This window comes from Salvia hispanica, chromosome 4 (assembly GCF_029641045.1).
Source record: "Salvia hispanica isolate PSC_SH4W2 chromosome 4, Shi_PSC_v1, whole genome shotgun sequence".
Classification (NCBI taxonomy): Eukaryota; Viridiplantae; Streptophyta; class Magnoliopsida; order Lamiales; family Lamiaceae; genus Salvia; species Salvia hispanica.
The window spans coordinates 4,886,193-4,906,592 of record NC_142695.1 but is presented as its reverse complement, the minus strand read 5'-3'; the positions used below and the strand labels follow the sequence as shown (position 1 = coordinate 4,906,592).

The following is a 20,400-nucleotide window of genomic DNA, read 5'->3' as shown; positions in this document are numbered from 1 at the left end:
CACATTATGCACCTATCCTACTTCTCTATTTGTCAAAAATAACCCAACTTTCTCTCCATTTTTAAGTATGTCAATTTTAGTACTACCTTAGTCCATGAAATATTTTCAAGTTTAACTTGATACAGGTTGTAAGAAATGTGTGGGTTTTAAGAAATGTGAAAAATTGAGTTTAAAATGTTAGTGGAACGAGGATCCCATATTTATAGTACTATTAGTTTTATAATAGAATATGAGTGTAAAGTGGACAACTTTTCACGGCCGAACCAAAAATGAGGTTCATTTACCAAAAATAGAAAAAAAAAACAAAATGGAAAACTTTTCACAGACGAACCAAAATGACAAAACTGGACAACATTTCACGGACGAAAAGGAGTAATAGTGTCCTAAAGATTTATTACTCTAATTATCGAATTTTTTTCGTGAAATATATCTTGCATCTAGTGGCAGACGCAGGATTTGACGTTAGAGGTCCAATTTATTGGTAGCAATTATCGGGTATTTTTTATGCTGGCGTAGTCGAAAGTTGCGGAATAATAAGGATGCAAGGGAGATGAGTAATGAGATAAAAATAATTAAATGATACTCCCTTCGTCCCATAAAAGATGTCACACTTGTGGGATGACACGAGATTTTAGGAGGTTTTGTTTTGTGTGTTAAATGGAGAGAGAAAATATATTTTTTATATTCATGTGAGAGAGAACTTTTTCCAAAAAGGGAAATGTGACATCTTTTGTGGACAAACTAAAAAGGAAAGTGTGACATCTTTTGTGGGACGGAGGGAGTATGAAAATTTGAGATATGTATATATTTAATATTACTAATTATACATAAATTTTGAAACAAGTTCATTAATGAAGTATTATTAAACATGGAATTTTTTATGTATAATAGTTGTATAAAATAAACAAAAAAAATCATGAATTAGCAAAAACAAAAACAATCGAGTTATTTTTTTTGTGAAAAATATCTTGCATCCATGTTTTGGATAGTAATTTTATTAATTGTGCTCAAACCTAAAATTAGCTTTAATAATACTTCCAAATTAATCTCATTGGTTTTTGAGTAAAATATACTTCCTCTCTTCCATAGTAGATGTCACACTTAGGACATGTCACGGGATTTTATGATATGTTATTTTTATGTTTAGTGGTGAGAAAAAATATAATTTTATAATTGATATGAAAGGAAACTTTTTCCAAAAGATGAAATGTGACATCTTTTATGGGACAAATTAAAAAGGAAAGTGTGATATCTATTATGGGACGACCAAAAATAATGTATACTACCGTTGTCCACAAAACTTTATGACACAGATTTAATGTGCAATTGGTAAAATAAGAGAAATAAGAAAAAAAAAAAAGTAAGAGAGAAGTAGTGCTAGGATTGTTGAGTCTGCATTATTAGAAATTTGTCTAACTTTGGTGGATGACCAAAAATGATAAAACTAATCTATTTTTTTTTTTTTTGGACATGGGTGGTACAGAGACTATTCTTTTAAATTTAAGTTAAATGTAAATAGTTGGAGTAAAATTACTATTCTCCCATCCCAAGGTAGTTGGGGCATTTCTTTTGGACGGTAGATTTAAGAAATTGATATGGTAAGTTTTAAAGTAGAGAGAGTAAATTAAGAGAGAAGATAAAGTAACGGAGATTAAGAGAGAGTAGTACTCCCCTGTCCCATTAAAATTGAAATATTTTTCTGTTTAGGTTGTTTTATTAAAAATGAAACGTTTTTAAAATGAAAATATCATCATCTCTGCTTTTCCCCTTTCTTGCTTTATTCTCTCTTAATTAACTCACAAAACAACACTACATAGAATCTGTGCCGAAAAACAAACGTTTCATACTTAATGGAACGAATGAAGGATGATATTTAGAAGATAAACTTTTTGTCCAAAAAGAAAATAACTCAACTACTTTGTACAATCTGAAAATGACAACTACCTTAGAAAAGAGGAAGTATTTGATATGACATGCACTAAAATAAGTTTTATTAGTATAAATGATCGAAAATGCCTTGAGAGAAGTATAAACGTGTGTAAATATATTATAAGTATTAAACGCCATTTATTTCCACGTGACTAAAAATTTCAATACTAGTACACTGTATAACATCGGGAAAGTGGAGTGATCAATTGCTAACTAATCATTTAATTGCTAACTACAACTAATTTAAGGCCATAGGATTTTAGAAAATGTGTGGTCTACAATTTGTCACGTGTAATTTTCGTTTTTATTAATAAAATAAAAAAAGATAAAAAAAAACTCCAAATTAGGGTTTTGGATAAAAATGTCAATATAATGTTTCGAAAATATCAACACAATGCTTTGAGAATGTCAACACAATGCTTTAAAAATGTTAACTCATTGTTTATATTGACATTCTACATGTATTATATTGACATTCTACATGTATTATATTGACATAATTTATATAGCATGATGACATTTTTGTTGTACGAAAAATTTAAAAATTTTCGATTTTTTTTTAAAATTTTGACGTCGGAACATATGCATGTAGGATATCGTTGGAATCCTTATGAAATTATCTTTAATTTGATATATGTTATACGAATTTAAAGTTTTGGGATTTCTCTTAAAAGTTAGTTATAACTAAACATGTAGTTAATTGACATTAATACCCCTATTGATATTTTTTGGAATTAATCCTATGACCTTATTGACGTTTTTCGTTGATCGTATTGACATTTAGGGATTGATGATCTAAGCCCTTAATTTGAATATCTAATGGCTATTATTTAGTTGTAGTTAACAATTAAGTTATGAGTTAGCAATATAACACTCCCCCTATCGGGAAATATTTGGGAATAAAAAATGAAAGTATTATATTTCTTATAATTTGACGTATAAAGTGATACTCCCTCCGTCCCAGAGAAGTTGGCATACTTTGAAAATGGCACGGAATTTTAGGAGGTTTTGTTTTGTGTGTTAAATGGAGAGAGAAAATATAATTTTTATATTCATATGAGAGAGAACTTTTTCCAAAAAGAGAAATGTGACATCTTTTGTGGGACAAACTAAAAAGGAAAGTGTGTCAACTTCTCTGGGACGGAGGGAGTACTATTTATCTTTTTTTTTTTTATTCTTTTCATTTGCCAGTTTGCCGTTAGGATATGAGACAAGACTCTCCACCTACTATACTATACATATCCTTTTTCCTCTTCATTTCTCTTGTTGTCCGTATCCATTTTCAAATTCTTAACCGATTGATTGTCCACCCTATACCCCTACAATGACCAATTAGTAAATGAGACATATACTACTCCCTCCATCCCAAAATAAATCCCAAAATAAATGGAGTACAAACTCTTCGACACAAAATTTAAGAAAATGAGATTTTGTTAGTAAAGTGAAAAATAAATAAAATAAAAAAGTTAATAAAGTAGAAAGAAAAAATAATAGAGAAAATACTAAAACAAAATATGACTCACTTATTTTGGGACGTTCCCAAAAAATATATAAATCGCTTATCTTGGAATAGTCATGTTCTTCAAGAGGACAAGTTGAACGTAGAAATTAAATTCGGTTGGGGACCATTTGAATTTTATATATAAAAATCTACTTACTTATTTAATATTTTGTTTTGAAATACCACCGTTGTGCTGCTCTTCGGGACACATATTTAATTCAATTCTAATTTATTCGGACTAGGCAAGTCAACAATCAGTATTAAGTCTTCAAACAAGACTTGTTAAGTCTTCCATCAAACAACACTTATTGGAATAATCAAACAAGACTTATAAAGTCTTCCATTGCTTTGCTTTGCTTTGTGCCGGTCTTGATCATTTACGAATTAAGTAGTACTCCCTCCCCTCCGTATCAGTTTAAGAGTAAGATTTAGTTATGGTACTAGTTTTAAGAAATTGGTGGAGTGTTTTAAATGAAGTGAGATAGTGGTTGTTGGAGTATGTAATAACTGAAGCAAGGTAATGGAAAGTGAGACCCTTTTAACTTTTTGTATGTTTAGAATTTTGTTTTGTTTTGTTTTTATGAAAGTAATGATATTTGAGTGTAAATTAGAAGAATAATGAGGTAAAATTTTTATGCCCAAATATGGTATATTCTAAATGTGATTCTTAAACTGGGACGAACTTAAATGACAAAATGTGACTCTTAAACTGAGACGGAGGGAGTATATATTTTAAGTTGTATTCCTTCCGCCTCTAGAGAATGCACTTTGGAATCGGTATGGGTTTTAATGGAAAAATGATAAAGTAAGAGAGAGATGGAGAGAAAAGTAATTAAAGTATTGTAAGTGGAAAATGAGTCTCACCCCAATAGAGAGAAAAAGAGTTTTCAAAATTAAAAAATGCATATTATTATGGGACGAACTAAAAAGAAAAGAGTGCATATTCTTGTGGGAAAGAGTGATTACTATTTTCTAATTTAAAAAAGAAAATAGTTTGATTTTATTCATATGATATGTCTACAAAAAGTTATTCATTTCTTTCACAGTACTCTCTCCGTCCAAAAGTATAAACATTTGGTTTTACACGAATAATTGGTAAAATAAGAGAGAGAAAAAAAGTTTTCTAAAACATTGTTAGTGGAGAATGAGTCTCACCTTATTATAAAGAAAATAGTTTTTAAAATTAGAATGTTCATACTTTTTAGGAATGGTTTAAAAAGAAAAGAGTTCATACTTTTCAGGGACAAAGGAAGTAGCATGTGTTAACCGTTTAGTAATGATCCAATGTATCAATATTAGATTATACTCATGCCATGCGAGTTTGAAGGAAAAAGTAAAGTTGACATGGAAAATTATATCACTTATCCTACCAATTTTACTTTCTAATGTTTGGAATATTATTAGATATTTAAATTTTCTACTCCCTCCGTCCATAAAAAATAGTTTTATTTATGGACGACACGAGTTTAATGTGAAATTGGTAAAGTAAGAGAGATGAAGAGAAAAATTAGGTAAAGTAAGAGAAAATGTGGAGAAAAAGTGGGTAAAGTATGAGAGAGAAATAAAAAGTGGAAAAAATGTGAGAGATAAACTTTTGTCTTTAAAAATGAGACTATTTTTCGTGGACATCGCAAAATGGCAAATGAAACTATTTTTCGTAGGCGGATGGAGTATAAAATACTGGCTTAATTAGTACTAATACTATTACTAATAATAATAATAATATTATACCCAATAATTTTAATATTATGATTCTGACTTAATTAATATATAAAAATGAGTCCTACATTCTCCATTAAATGCTTAAATGTGTAAGAATCCTAAAACTAAGAAGAAAAAAACACCTAAAAAAATATGGGAATCAGAATTGTGGAAAATTATACTACTCCCTCCGACCGTCATTAGGAGTCTCATTTGAGTTCGGAATGAGTTTTAAGAGATGTAATGAAAATTGGATGAGTAGAAATAGTGGAATGTGAGACCCATTTTTATATACTTAGTTTTATAATAGAATGTGAGTGGAATAAGGTAGTGGAAAATAAGGTGTGTCTACTATTTATAGTAAGTGAACTGAGACCCCTAATGACAGATAGACTAAAGTAGTAAACCGAGACTCCTAATGCCTAATTTTCAGAATTCAGATTAATTTACTAGTTTGATTGAAATCAAACCAAACACTAAATTCTAAAAATTAAACAATCAAATTAGTTTTAAAATTCTAAAAATTAAACAATCAAATTATTTTTAAAATTCTAAAAATTAAGAATCAATTATTTTTTTAAATAAAATTTTGACAAATAAACATGACTTTATGGTTTTCGACTAGATTTGACAAAATTTCTAATTTTTTATAACAATTTGTCCTTTTCACAACTACTTTCTTCACAACTACTTTATTAATTTCAATATTCACAACAACTTTATTAACTTCAATATAATTCACAATGAATATGTGATGAAGTTTGTTTAAATCCAATAAATGTTATTCAGTCATAATTATGCATTAAAAACATGGTTATACTACAAAGTCCATCTTTGAATAGTAAGGAACTATTTTTTTTATTTGCCCGTCTTTAAAAAATATAAACTATTTTTTTATTAGTCTATCCTTGAAAAGTATAAATTTTCTAATTTTAGAACAGTTAAACAATACATTATCTTTACACATCATTTTTTTACAATTTATACCTTTACACTACCTACTCACTCGCGCCACTAACACTACTTACACCATCATTTATATGTCTCTTTCTCTTTTTTTGCGTGTTATACATTAAAAATCGTGCCAAACTAAATGTTCATACTTTTTAGGAACAAAGAGAGTACATTCTTTCATTATTTAAATATAGAAATTATTTTCATTTTGGTCTATCCTTAAAAATAGAAACATTCTATTTTAGGAATTTTGTTCTAGCTAATGAAGTGAGACTATCCATTAACAATACTTTAATAATTTTTTCTTTCTATCTCTCTTTTACTTACCAAATACTCCCCCCGTCCACAAAAAATAAAGTATAATAACCATTTTTGGCCGTCCACAAAAAATAGAGCACATTCATTTATAGAAAATTTTCAACAAATAATAACCTTAATACATCATTCCACTAACACTACTTTTCTCTTACTTTTTTCTCTTCTATCTTACTTTACCAATTCTACATTAAAACTCGTGTCATACACAAATTGCTCTATTTTTTTTGGACGAAGGGAGTACGTGTTAAAACTCATGTGTTTCCCCAAGGTACTACTAGTATTTATTGTTAGCAGCCTAGCATGTTTCCCCAATCCATATCAGTATCCATGGAGAAAACTTCCGATCAAGTTTTTCAAATTATAGCCTTAATAGTAATATTAGTTATAACCTCCCAATCCCAAAACTCTTGCGCTGCCAAAACATTCACCAACCTTACCTGTTAACAGTGGTTGTGAGAAAGACTCATGCCAGCTCACGGATGAAGATGTGGCAACTCGATCCACATCATCTTGTGCAACGAATGAAAGTGAAACAAGTCTTACAAAGAGTGTGGAGAACGTGTGTAAGAAGAAGGATGCAGCTACTATAGATAAGAACGTGCCAACTGGTGGTGTGGACCACAAACGCAGCTGAAAACAAGTTGTTGCAGGAGCAGCTTGATTTGTATTTTTGTGTAATCAGTTATTAGATGCCTTTAGGGTTTATTATCTTAGGTGCTGAACCCCTGCATATATATATGCATAGAGTTTGACAGCAGCTGATTTTTATTGAATGAAACAGTGAAAATATTTCCTTTCTCAGCTTAAGTCTTCTTTGCTTTCATTTTTCATGGCTTGCTTCATAATCTTTTATGGTATCAGAGCAGGATTTTAATCCTGGCTCTTTTGCCTCTTGCTTTACTCTTTCATTCCATTTTAAGGCATGGCAGATTCCAATGAATCAAACGCTAGTGCTGATTCCTCTTTTCTATCCATTCCATCTCTGCCAAGTAATTTGCCTATCTCTGTGAAACTCACGGACTCCAACTTTCTTATATGGCAACAGCAAATCGAAGCAACTGTGTGGGGCTACGGCCTGGAAGGCTATCTCACGGGGGAAACTCCTCTGCCGCCAGCACTCTCTTCAGCCGACTCCCTTACTGCCGAGATGCTCGCAAGCCGTCGTCAAGATCAGCGGCTGAGAGCATGGTTGTTGTCATCTCTTTCAGAAAGTGCCCTGATTCAAGTCGTCGGGCTCAAGACTACCAAAGATATCTGGAAGACTCTAATTACCAACTATGCTAGTCAATCCTTGGCTAAGATAATGCAGATTAGATCGCAGCTTCAAAACACCAAGAAAGAAAATCTTGGGATGCAAGAGTATCTCAACAAAATGAAATCTTATTGTGATTTCTTAGGATCTGCAGATTGTGCAGTCACAGAACGAGACCAGATACTCTATATTCTTGGTGGGCTTTCACAAGAGTATAACTCAGTAATGGTGGCAATCTCATCAAGGCGTGAGCCATGGACAGTGCAAGAAGTTGCTGTACTACTTTTGACTTTTGAGACAAGGCTGAAAATGGATTCAGTTGATAGTGCAGGAAGTGCTGAAGGAACACAACCTTCTCTCAACTTGGCTCAACAATCTGGGCAACGAAATGGGAACTCACACTTTTCATCCCATTCCAGCAGAGGTGGGAGAGGAAGAAGTGGTCGTGGAGGAAGAGGAGGCAGGAACTATAACAACAACTCAAAGCTAATATGCCAACTGTGCCAGAAACCTGGGCATGGGGCAGACAAATGTTGGTATAGATATGAGCCAAATGGATCCTCTTCAACCTTCCGTGGACAGCAACAGCAGCAATATCAGCCACCACAACACCCATCAGCACACCTAGTGCAGTCAAGACCAAATCCTATGGGATCCTCTCCTTTAGTGGCATGTCCTTCAGAGTATAGCTATGACTCCTCCAACACCACAGCTTGGTATCCGGATTCAGGAGCAACAAATCATGTTACAAATGATCTGAGCAACCTCACTCTTGGGTCAGAGTACACAGGAGGTAAGAAACTTGCTCTTGGTGATGGTCATAAAATGAATATTGCTCATATTGGAGAAACACATCTTCTGTCTGATAGAGGTTCTCTCTCTAGCAAAAAACTCCTTCTAAAAAACCTTCTACATGTGCCTAACATAACCAAAAATCTCATTAGTGTCTCTCAATTTGCTAGAGATAACTCTGTTTTCTTTGAGTTTCATCCCTTCTCTTGTTTTGTCAAGGACCGACAATCCAAGGAAATCGTGCTCCAGGGAACTCTTGATGATGGACTTTATCATTTTCTTGTTAGTCAGCCAAAAATCAAGAGAGGCACTGCATCCACTTCTTCTTTCAATCAAGTCAAGAATCCCACAGTCAACACATCTCTCTTGACAGATTCACTTGTTTTCAGCTCTAGTTTATGCACTGATGTAGCCATTTGGCACAATAGATTAGGACATCCTTCCTATGATGTTGTTAAAAATGCTCTTGATGGATGTAATATTCCACTTCAGTCAATGAAAACAAATTTTCCGTGCCATTCTTGTAGCATATCAAAATCTCATAGATTACCTTATACTTTATCAAATTCAGAATGCACGTCTCCTCTACAAATAATCCATAGTGATCTTTGGGGGCCATCACCAATCTCTTCAAGAAATAATTTCAGCTATTATGTGTCTTTCATTGATCAATATAGTCGATTCACCTGGATATATCTCTTGAAGTATAAAAGTGATGTGCAATCTGTTTTTAAACAATTCAAGTTGCTGGTTGAAAACCAATTCTCTTGCAAGATTAAAATTTTTCAATCAGATGGGGGAGGTGAATTCCAAGCATTATCTGATTTTCTCAAAGAATCCGGTATACTTCATAGAGTGTCATGTCCCTACACTCCACAACAAAATGGATTGGCGGAAAGAAAACACAGGCACATAGTTGAAACAGGCTTATCCCTTCTTGCTCATGCTGGGCTGCCTCACATCTTTTGGGATGATTCATTTCTTACTGCTACATATCTTATTAATCTCATGCCTTCCAGAACCATTGGAAACCTATCACCATTTGAGAAACTTCATAAATCGAAGCCGAACTACGCTGCTCTCAGAACCTTTGGCTGTCTTTGCTATCCTTTTCTCAGACCATATAACAAGATTAAAATGGAATTCAGGTCTGTTGGAGCAACTTTTCTCGGATATAGCCCTTCCTATAAAGGTTATAAAGCTCTACTTCCCGGAGGTAAAACCATCATCACAAGAGACATAACTTTTGATGAACTTTCTTTTCCATTCAAAAATAAGTCATCATCAGGCAATGTTCCTACTATCTCAGCTGATGCCTCTTTTCATGGTAGCTTTTTAACACCATTTTCCTCAGTTGTCTCTCCTGTTCCACCTCTTTCACCTGTCATTCCTACCTCAGAAACATCCAATCCTAACAATTCCCCTACCTCAGATAACTCACATTCGCATGCCTCAGTTGATGTTCCAGCTTCCCCCATACTCACTGATCACTCCTCACCTTAGTCACCTACTGACCCCACAAGTTCACCACCACCACCACCACCACCTCCCTCTCCTCACACACACCACATGATTACTCGATCAAAAGCAGGAGTCTTCAAACCTAAAATCTACACCATCAAATTGTCACCTGATCTAATTCCAAAATCTGCTCTCCTTGCTCTTTTGATTCCTATTTGGAAAGCTGCCATGCTCTCGGAGTTTTTAGCTCTCCTTAAAAATCATACCTGGATTCTTACCACTTTACCACCCGGAAAAAACCTTATAGGTTGTACATGGGTCTTCAAACTTAAAAAATTTCTTGATGGAAGCATTGCTAGACACAAGGCCAGGCTGGTTGCCCAAGGCTTTACCCAACAGCCGGGCTTTGATTATTCTGAGACTTTCAGTCCTGTAGTGAAACCTTCCACAATCAGACTTATTCTCTCTATTGTTGTCTCCAACGGATGGTCAATATCTCATTTGGATGTTAACAATGCTTTCCTACATGGCACTTTGAAAGAGGAAATTTACATGAAGCAGCCCATTGGTTTTGAGCAAGGAGGGCCTCATCTTGTTTGTAAACTGAACAAAGCAATATATGGTTTAAAACAAGCTTCTCGAGCTTGGTTTTTTACCATCCACTCTGTTTTACTTTCTCTTGGATTCACTCAGTCAAAGGCTGATGCTTCTTTGTTCATCAGGCACATTGGCACTGAAGTAATTTATCTTCTACTTTACGTTGATGATATGCTCATAACTGGTAATGTTCCATCTTCTATTCGGACTGTTATTTCTCAACTTCACTCTCCTTTCTCTTTGAAAGATCTAGGGGAGGTGAATCTATTTCTTGGTGTGGAGGTTTTAAGAACTAAAGATGGCCTGCATCTTAGTCAATCCACCTATGTTCAAGATCTTTTAAAGAGAGTGAACATGTTAGGAGCAAAGGGGTGTCCTACACCCATGGTTTCTAACTGTGATTTAAGAAAATCAGTTGGGAATCTCTTCGAAGATGCTAAGCTTTTTAGGAGCACCGTTGGTGCACTGCAATATGTAGCAATCACAAGACCGGACATCAATTTTGCTGTTAACAAAGTGAGCCAGTATATGGCTCAACCTCTGGACTCTCATTGGAAAGCAGTGAAAAGGATCCTCAGATATTTGTCAGGGACTTTGAATCATGGGATTCACATAAGAGGTGGAAGTGGAAGAAGCATTACAGCATTTTGTGATTCTGATTGGGCTTCGGACTTAGATGATAGGCGATCAACAAGTGGTTATTGCACTTATTTCGGTGAGAATCTGATCTCTTGGAGTGTGAAGAAACAGACAGTAGTAGCTCGTTCTAGCACAGAAGCAGAGTATCGCAGTTTGGCGCATGTGGCAGCAGAAATCAGTTGGTTGCATTCACTTCTTGGTGAGCTGAAGGTAAAGAAGAATGGAAGTTCTGTTGTTTGGGTTGACAATTTGAGTGCAATAGCACTAGCCTCGAATCCGGTTCTTCATTCAAGAACTAAACACATTGAACTGGATGTTCACTTTGTGAGGGACAAGGTTTTGGCAAATGAGTTGGAGCTCAGGCATGTGCCTACTTCAGGTCAAATAGCCGACATCTTGACGAAACCTTTAAGTCACCAATCCTTCATCAGATTGCGAGAAAAACTTGGAGTGGTCGAGCAATCTAAGCTAGGATTGAGGGGGCGTGTTAACAGTGGTTGTGAGAAAGACTCATGCCAGCTCACGGATGAAGATGTGGCAACTCGATCCACATCATCTTGTGCAACGAATGAAAGTGAAACAAGTCTTACAAAGAGTGTGGAGAACGTGTGTAAGAAGAAGGATGCAGCTACTATAGATAAGAACGTGCCAACTGGTGGTGTGGACCACAAACGCAGCTGGAAACAAGTTGTTGCAGGAGCAGCTTGATTTGTATTTTTGTGTAATCAGTTATTAGATGCCTTTAGGGTTTATTATCTTAGGTGCTGAACCCTGCATATATATATGCATAGAGTTTGACAGCAGCTGATTTTTATTGAATGAAACAGTGAAAATATTTCCTTTCTCAGCTTAAGTCTTCTTTGCTTTCATTTTTCATGGCTTGCTTCATAATCTTTTATTACCACTGATGAATCTTCTCTTCTCAGACTAAAAGCTGAAATCACCCTAGACCCTGATCTCACCATCACAAAAAATTGGAGCAGTTCGACCTCCGTTTGTAGTTGGATTGGTGTTACGTGCAGTACGCGCCACCACAGAGTCACCGCGTTAAACATCTCCAACATGGGAATCTACGGAAGCATTCCACCACAGCTAGGAAACCTCTCCTTCCTCAGGTCTCTCGACCTCAGGAGCAACTATTTCAGCGGCACTTTGCCTCACGAGTTGTCTAGCTTGCGCCGGTTGAAATATCTCTCTCTTTGGTCCAACGGTATGAAGGGAGAGATCCCATCATGGCTGTCTTTGTTACCTAAGCTCGAGTATCTCTCTCTGAGAAACAACACTTTCATAGGTTCTATTCCAATATCCATCTCCAACTTGACAAATCTGTATTACCTTGATTTTTCAACCAATTCCCTTCAAGGAAAAATCCCACAAGAGTTGGGTGGAATGCAAAGACTGCAGCATCTGAGCATTCAATATAATTATCTGTCAGGCTCTATACCACCTGCTTTGTTCAACATATCAACGCTACGAGTTTTAGCTTTCTCAGTGAATATGTTGAGTGGCAGAATACCAAATGAACTTTGCGCTAATCTTCCGTCGATTGAGAAGCTTCACCTTCGTGGAAATCGATTGAGCGGCCAAATTCCATCAAATCTGTCACGGTGTTCACAACTTGAGTTGCTGTCGTTGAGTTCCAACTCTTTTAGGGGACAGATACCCGCAGCCGTTGGCGACTTGAGAGCGCTACAATTTCTGGATCTCTCGGAAAACCATCTAAGTGGTATGCTCCACTTTCTTTACAAACATTTTATATTTTCTCTTTCAACTTTGCTATAATACCATTTGCAATTGCTATTGTTTTAAAATATCATCACACATCCACATTTAACATTTTTTGACCAAAATAACAAATTTCTTTGTTGTATATTTCCTCTCTCCTCTCTCTTCTTTAATTTTTAAATTGAATAATAAATATTATATGATTCTCTAATTTGCATCTCTCTCATATGCTTCTGTCCCTACCATATGTATCTATTTACTTGGCTGAATTATTTTTATAAATATATAAAGGCTTTTTTCACAACTCATAAATAGTGAAGAGGATAATATAAAATACATAATATATTTATCCAAATTATTAATTTAATATAAAATATATTCCCTCTGTTTTTATTAATAGAATCATTTTAAGTATCATGTGAATGGTTCTTAATAAATATCTAATTTCACTTTTATTGTTTTCAGTAAGTAGATATCGCATTCTACTAATTCATTCTATTCACAGTTATTATATTCCACCCGTTTTCTAAAAATAGGAATTTTGGAATCAACATATGTTTAATACAAAATCTGTAAAGGAAGAGACATTAAGAGAAAAAAAGGGGTAAGTAAGAGAGAAGAAGAGAAAAAATGATGGAATTAGTGTTAGTGGATTGTGGGGTCTATTTCCTAAAGGGGAATGTTTAAACTATTTTTAAGAAACAGACCAAAAAAGAAAGAATTTCTATTTTTAGGAAACAAAAGGAGTAAACTTAGAAGTATATAAAAGTAGGATTCACACTCCACTAACTTTTTTACTCACCTTATTTCACAAAGTCACAATTTCTTAAAACACGCACCAATTAAATATGTACATTTCTGGGGACCGGAGAAAGTAATTACTCCCTTTGGTCCCAATTAAATGTCTCATATTTGATTGGTGCAAATTTTAAGAAATCGTTTAACTTTGTGAAAGAAAATGGATGAAAAAGTTAATAAAATATCAGTCCTACTTTTATTTGTACTAAATAAATAAAGTTAGTATTAGTACCTACTTTTTGAAAGAAAGTGAATGGAGTAATATATAATTTTGAGTATAATTATTTCGATGAATATAAGATCCACTTAAAAAAATAGTAAAATTAAAATGACATATTTATTAGGTTCGAAAGGAGTATTTTTAGATTATTTAGAGAAAGGAGATGATACAAAAAGTAAAGAATTTTACCAAAGTAGCCCCTAAGGGTTGAAAGGTATTTTGGTTAATAAAGTAAAGAACAAAAGTTAGGTTAATAAAGTAAAAAAAGTTATTTTAGAAATATAAAAGTTCATATATATATGAAGATAGTTTTAAAGAATAAAGACGGCAAGTGATATTATAGCATTGTTCCGGTACTAATAATATACTCCTTCCGTGTCACACTGAGCATGCACTTTTTGTTAGACACGAATTTTATAATTGGTAAAGAAAAAGAGAGAGAAAGACATAAGTAATTAAAGTATTGTTAGTGAAGAATGAATCTACTTCAATAGAAGGAGAAAAACTTTCAAAATTAGAAAGTGCATGCTTTTGTGGGATGGACTAAAAAAAAGAGTGCATACTCTTGTGAAATAGATGGAGTAGTTCTTTCCAGAAGCGGATCTACATAGTGTCATAAGGGTAGTGGCTGATACATGATTTTAATACTTGGGGTCTAAATTACCGTTAATAATTGTTGCATAGTTTTAATGTCAACTACTATTGAAATAATTCTAACTTGAATAGTACATAGCTGAGATAGAGATAGATATAGAAGTGTCAAGTGGGCCGGGCCAGCCGCCCCTGCCCGACCTGGGCCTAGTGAGGCCGGTGACATTAAGGCTCGCCCTAGGCCATGTCTGGAGTGGTCCGGGCCGGGCCTGAGTTTTGGTATATACAATGGGCTCAGACTAAGCTCGGACCCAGTTGGTAAGTGGGCCGGGCCAGGCTGGGTTGGGCCGGGCCTAGGCTGGGCTTTGAGTGGGTCTGGATTTGTAAAAAAGGCCCAATTAGAGCCCATTTAACCTTCTAAACCCAGCCCAAGCCCGTTCCATTTCATTGGTGGACCGGGTCTGGGCCCGCCCAGAGCGGTCCTGGGCCAGGTTGGGTCGGCCCGTTTGACATCTCTAAATAGATAATGAGATATGAATAATTTGAGAATAAGCAATATAAATTAAAGATATACTCCCTCCGTCCGCCATTAGGAGTTTCGGTCACTTTTGCGCACTTGTTTTATGAAAATGATTATAAATAGTTAAAGTGGAGAAATGTTGATAAGAGTCTTCTTTACATTATTTTCTATCTTACTTTACTATTTCTCCACTTTAACTATTTATTATCATTTCTATAAAATGAATATGCAAAAGTGACCTGTACTCTTAATGGCGGACGGCGGACTACGGATATATATTGTGATAGAATGATAGTAAGAAATTGCATTCTTTAATTATTTCAAACATCGACAAATTGTCATCATATGTATCTCTCACAACTCCATGAGAGTCAAATTTTTTCTAGAGTCATCGATAATAAAAATATACCATAATTGTTAATAATAATTTGGCCCCCTCGATATAAAAGTCAGGCCTCCACCACTAGTCTTTCTATTCAAAATTATTTAGTTACGAGTCTGTGTATTTTCTTACAGGCACATTGCCCCTCAGTATCTTCGATATATCATCGTTGCAAGTGTTAAGCCTAGAGAGGACTAATCTTTACGGGAACATTCCAAGAGAGATAGGGAATCTTACAATGTTAGAATCATTGGATCTGGGATACAACAATTTCACAGGTATGGAGTCAAAAAGGGTATGATTATTCAGTTGCAAATTTATCGGCAGAAATGATATGAAAAGAATATTAATCATAATTTACTTATCTCCTTTTTTTCCCGTATTTTTTACTTCATGGTCTCTGAAGAGTATAAAATTATTTTTTTAATAGTTCGTTTCTGAAAAAGTATAAACTTTCTAATTTTTTAATAGAACAATACATTATTCTTAAACGTAATTATTTTTTGTTTATAACTTATGTGATTATACTATACTGACGTGAAACTCACTCTCCACTAACACTTACTTAAACTAGTACCGTTTATCTCTCTCTTACTTTATTAATTATACATAAAAATACGTGTCGAACTAAATATTTATACGTACTTTTCAAGGTCGGAGGAAGTATTATTAATGACGATTTAGGAATTGATGATTAGGAGCATAACTTATAGAGTGGGAGGAGATAATAAATATGCATTTGTCTCATAAAAATAGAAACTATTTCCATTTAATTTTGGATCAAATCCTTTAAAAATAGAAACTTTTTATATTATAAGATGTAGACTCCACAATCCACTAACATCACTTCCACAACTTTTTCTCTTCCTTTCTTTTATTTAAACCATTTTGTCTCTTCTTTTCTCTTATTTTATCAATCTTTCTCTCTTATTTTACCAATTGTGCATTAAACCCGCATTGTTCAAAAAAATTTATTTTAGAAGGATGGAGAAAGTATTGTAATAGCATTAACTTTTTTAATAATTGACGTCGAGGCGTGGGCAACATGGGATCAGTGACCAACATAAGCCGATTCAATAATTATTTGGGGCTGATGGTGGGTCGTTTGTCACCAACCCCACCTGGCTATGACCCTACCCAGCTCCACTGGTCTATGACCGAAAATCTAGGGAAAATCTGTTACTCCCTCCGTCCCGGCTAAGATGACACATTGCTTAGCCGGCACGGGGTTTTAGGAGTTATTGGTTAAAGTGTGTAATTGGAGAGAGAGAAGGTGGGTGTAAGTATTAAAGTAGAGAGATAAAGAAAGATGAATATTTTAATAGGAGTGAGAAAAAGTGGTTGAGTGTATTAATTGGAGAGAGAAAGTTACCAAAAAAGGAAATGTGTCATATTAGTTGGGACAAACTAAAAAGAAAAACGTGTCATCTTAAGCGGGACGGAGGGAGTACTACATACGTCCACTAAAAAGTAATTAAAAATTATTTTTGTACTTGTTCGTCACTTAAAATTAGAAATTTTACAATATTTTTTTATGGTAAATTTTTTTTCAAATAAAGTGAGACCCATTATTCATTAAAAATATTTCAATCATTTTTTTTCTATCCGTCACTCCATTAATTGTGGACTACTATTCCCTCCGTTTCTTCATAGTCGAGGCGGAACTTTTCGGCACGGAGTTTTAAAAATGAATGTTGCATCTGTTAAATAAATAGATAAAAAAGTAAGAGAGAGGAAAAGGTTAAGAGAATAAAATATAAAGTGAATAAAGTAGAGAGAATAAAGTAAAAGAGATTAAAGTAAGAAAGAGGAAAAAATTACCATATAAGGGAACGACTCAACTATAAAGACACGTCCCAAAATGATAAAATGACTCAAATATGAAGAAACGGAGGGAGTACAAATTATAACGTTTTAAAAGTTTTTATTTCTAAAGATAGAGGTAGCAATATTTAATAGGCCAAACAGCCCAACAATTTGATATAATTAGAATTTAATCCTTAATCAAACCGACTAGGCGTTCTCCAACATTTAGACTCATCAACTATATATTTTTTACTTTATTTTGACAGATGTTATACCAAGAGAAATTGGCCAACATATTATTCAGTTGGAGCATCTTACACTGCAAGGGAACATGCTGAGTGGTACAATTCCATATGAGATTTTTAACATTTCAACTCTTAGATCTCTTGCACTTTCTGGCAATGGTTTGTCGGGTGCTCTTCCAACCAATTTGTGCAGCGGGATTCCCTTTCTTAACGTGCTTTATGTTGGCGATAATAGTTTAAGCGGACGAATACCTGAATCCATTTCTAACTGCTCCTATCTCATGGATCTCGACCTCAGTGCTAACAAATTTACCGGCGCTGTACCTCACTCTCTTGGAAGCCTAACATTCATCAAAGGGCTTAATATTATAGACAACAATCTAATCACTGGATCATCGTCTTCAGAACTCAGCTTCATTACTTCATTGACAAATTGCAGATTTCTGACTACTTTTGTTTATTAGTGGTAATCTTTTTAGTGGCGCTCTTCCGTCTTCCATTGGGAACTTATCTTCGCACCTCGAAAAATTTTCTGCATCCTACTGCGGATTGAAGGGCAGAATTCCTGATGAGATCGGCAACTTGACCAGCTTGATTAGAGTTCCATTAGGCAGCAATTACCTATCCGGTAATATTCCACCTACTGTGAAGCATTTGGTCAATCTCCAAGGCTTGTTTCTAGATAACAATTCCTTGAGCGGCTCCATTACAGATGATCTGTGTGGTTTACACAGCTTGTCTGATTTGGATTTGAGCTCAAATAAGTTGTCGGGTTCGATTCCACAATGTTTAGGAAATGTCACATCCCTGCGTCGTCTTTTGCTGAACTCTAACATGTTTACTTCAAGCATACCATTAGGCATCTGGAGCCTGAAGGATTTGTTGAGACTAGACTTGTCCGCGAACTCATTGATTGGATTCTTACCTCCAGAGGTTGATAAGTTAGCAGCAGCCAACTACATAAATCTATCCCTTAACCAGCTGTCAGGGTCTATCCCAAGCACTATTGGAAGCTTACTAAATTTGGTTGATCTTTCTTTGGCGCGTAACAGACTTGAAGGTTCCATCCCAGTGTCTATTGGTAGCATGCTTGGTTTGGAAAATCTGGATGTGTCCTTCAATAACCTCTCTGGCTCATTACCAAAATCTTTGCAGGCTCTTCGATACCTCAACAGTTTTAATGTCAATTCCCACTGGTGGTCCTTTTGTGAACTTCACAATGGAGTCCTTTAAAGGTAATGTAGCATTATGTGGAATTCCAAGGTTCAATGTCCAGCCTTGTAAAGTTGTGTCCGGACGCAGATCAAAGGGGAAGAAGATAGGACGCGCTATGTTCATTCTTGCTGGTGCTGTTGCTCTTACCACAATTCTATGTTTGGGGTTTATTTTCCTCAGATATAGAAGGAGAGTTGTTGCAACTACTGGAAGTGATGAAATTTTGTCTGTGGTTATACCTGAAAGAATTTCATATTATGAACTCTCACGAGCAACTCAAGAGTTCAATGAGAGCAATTTACTAGGCAAGGGAAGCTTTGGTTCTGTTTACAGAGGAATTCTTGGAGATGGAAATGTCGTTGCTGTAAAGGTGTTTCAGCTGCAAGCTGATGAAGCTGCTTACAGGAGCTTTGATGTTGAATGTGAGGTTCTACGTAATATCCGTCACAGAAATCTGACGAAAGTCATAAGCAGTTGCTCCAACGAAGAATTCAAAGCTTTGGTACTTGAATACGTGCCTAAGGGTAGCCTTGAGAGATGGTTGTACTCGCACAACTGTTTCTTGGATTTCATACAAAGGATGAACATAATGATTGATGTTGCATCGGCTTTGGAATATCTTCATCATGGCTATGGGGCTCCGGTTGTTCATTGTGATGTGAAGCCTAGTAATGTCTTACTAGATGATGAAATGGTAGCTCATGTTAGCGATTTTGGCATATCGAAACTTTTATGCGAGGGGGGCAGTGTTGTGCTGACAAACACTCTTGCAACACTTGGTTACATTGCTCCAGGTGAATTCTATGCATAAAATACTTTCAAGAAAATCATGTCTTTTAACAGAAAATTGTTTTTGTCATTCCAGAATATGGTTTAGGAGGCCTAGTATCCACAAGGTGTGATGTGTATAGCTATGGTGTGATGTTAATGGAAACCTTTACAAGAAAAAGACCAAGTGAGGATATGTTTGTTGGAGATCAAAGCTTGCAGAGTTGGATCAGAAGTTCAGTTCCACAATCAACATATCGAGTTATAGATGCCAACTTAGTAGCGAATGTCTACGAAGAAGATGGCGAAAAAATTTTGGAATCTGCAGCATCTATATTTGAGTTGGCTTTCAAATGCTCAGCAGAAATCTCTAGTGACAGGATTAGCATGAAAGAAGCTCCTGCCGGAGCTGGAGAAAATCAAACGTCGATTTTTGGGATGAAGCCTATATTACAGTGGCATGGGTTCATAATAACTTTACAAAAGATTACATTCTCTGTGTTCTCAAAAATCGAAATATATGAATATAAAGAACATATCAGTGGGGGGAATTATTCATTTTTATTCAATCGTATGATCAGAGGTTACAAGAATATATAGGCTAGAGAAAATCTACATATGGTAAACCTAATTTACAATAAATTGCTATTCTATATAAGGTACAATATTCTCTCATATCAATTGCATATAGTCTTCCTGATTTGGTGCGATATTTCTTCTAACAATCCCCCTCAAGCTAAGTAATGAGATTCCTGATACTTAGCTTGCATAATACTTCTTGGAATGACTTCGAATTCACTGCCTTTGTCAAGATATCTACCAACTGATCTTCAGATTTGACATAAGATATTTCCACCACTTTTGCTTCAATATTTTCCTTGACGAGGTGTCTGTCTACCTCCACATGCTTGGTTCTATCATGTTGCACCGGATTTTCTGAGATACTAATGGTCGTCTTGTTGTCACAAAACAATCTATAAGGAAGG

The 20,400-nt window shown here is 35.0% G+C and overlaps 1 pseudogene across 1 annotated transcript; it reads left to right on the top strand.

Annotated features, from left to right (window-relative positions):
- The first annotated feature begins 6,730 nt into the window (after window positions 1–6,730).
- LOC125192052 (uncharacterized) lies at window positions 6,731–19,972 on the top strand (annotated as a pseudogene). The gene is made up of 5 exons (XR_016128955.1): window positions 6,731–6,840; window positions 12,047–12,870; window positions 15,515–15,658; window positions 17,453–19,440; window positions 19,512–19,972. The product of XR_016128955.1 is annotated as an uncharacterized LOC125192052 (transcript).
- The last annotated feature ends 428 nt before the right edge of the window (window positions 19,973–20,400 follow it).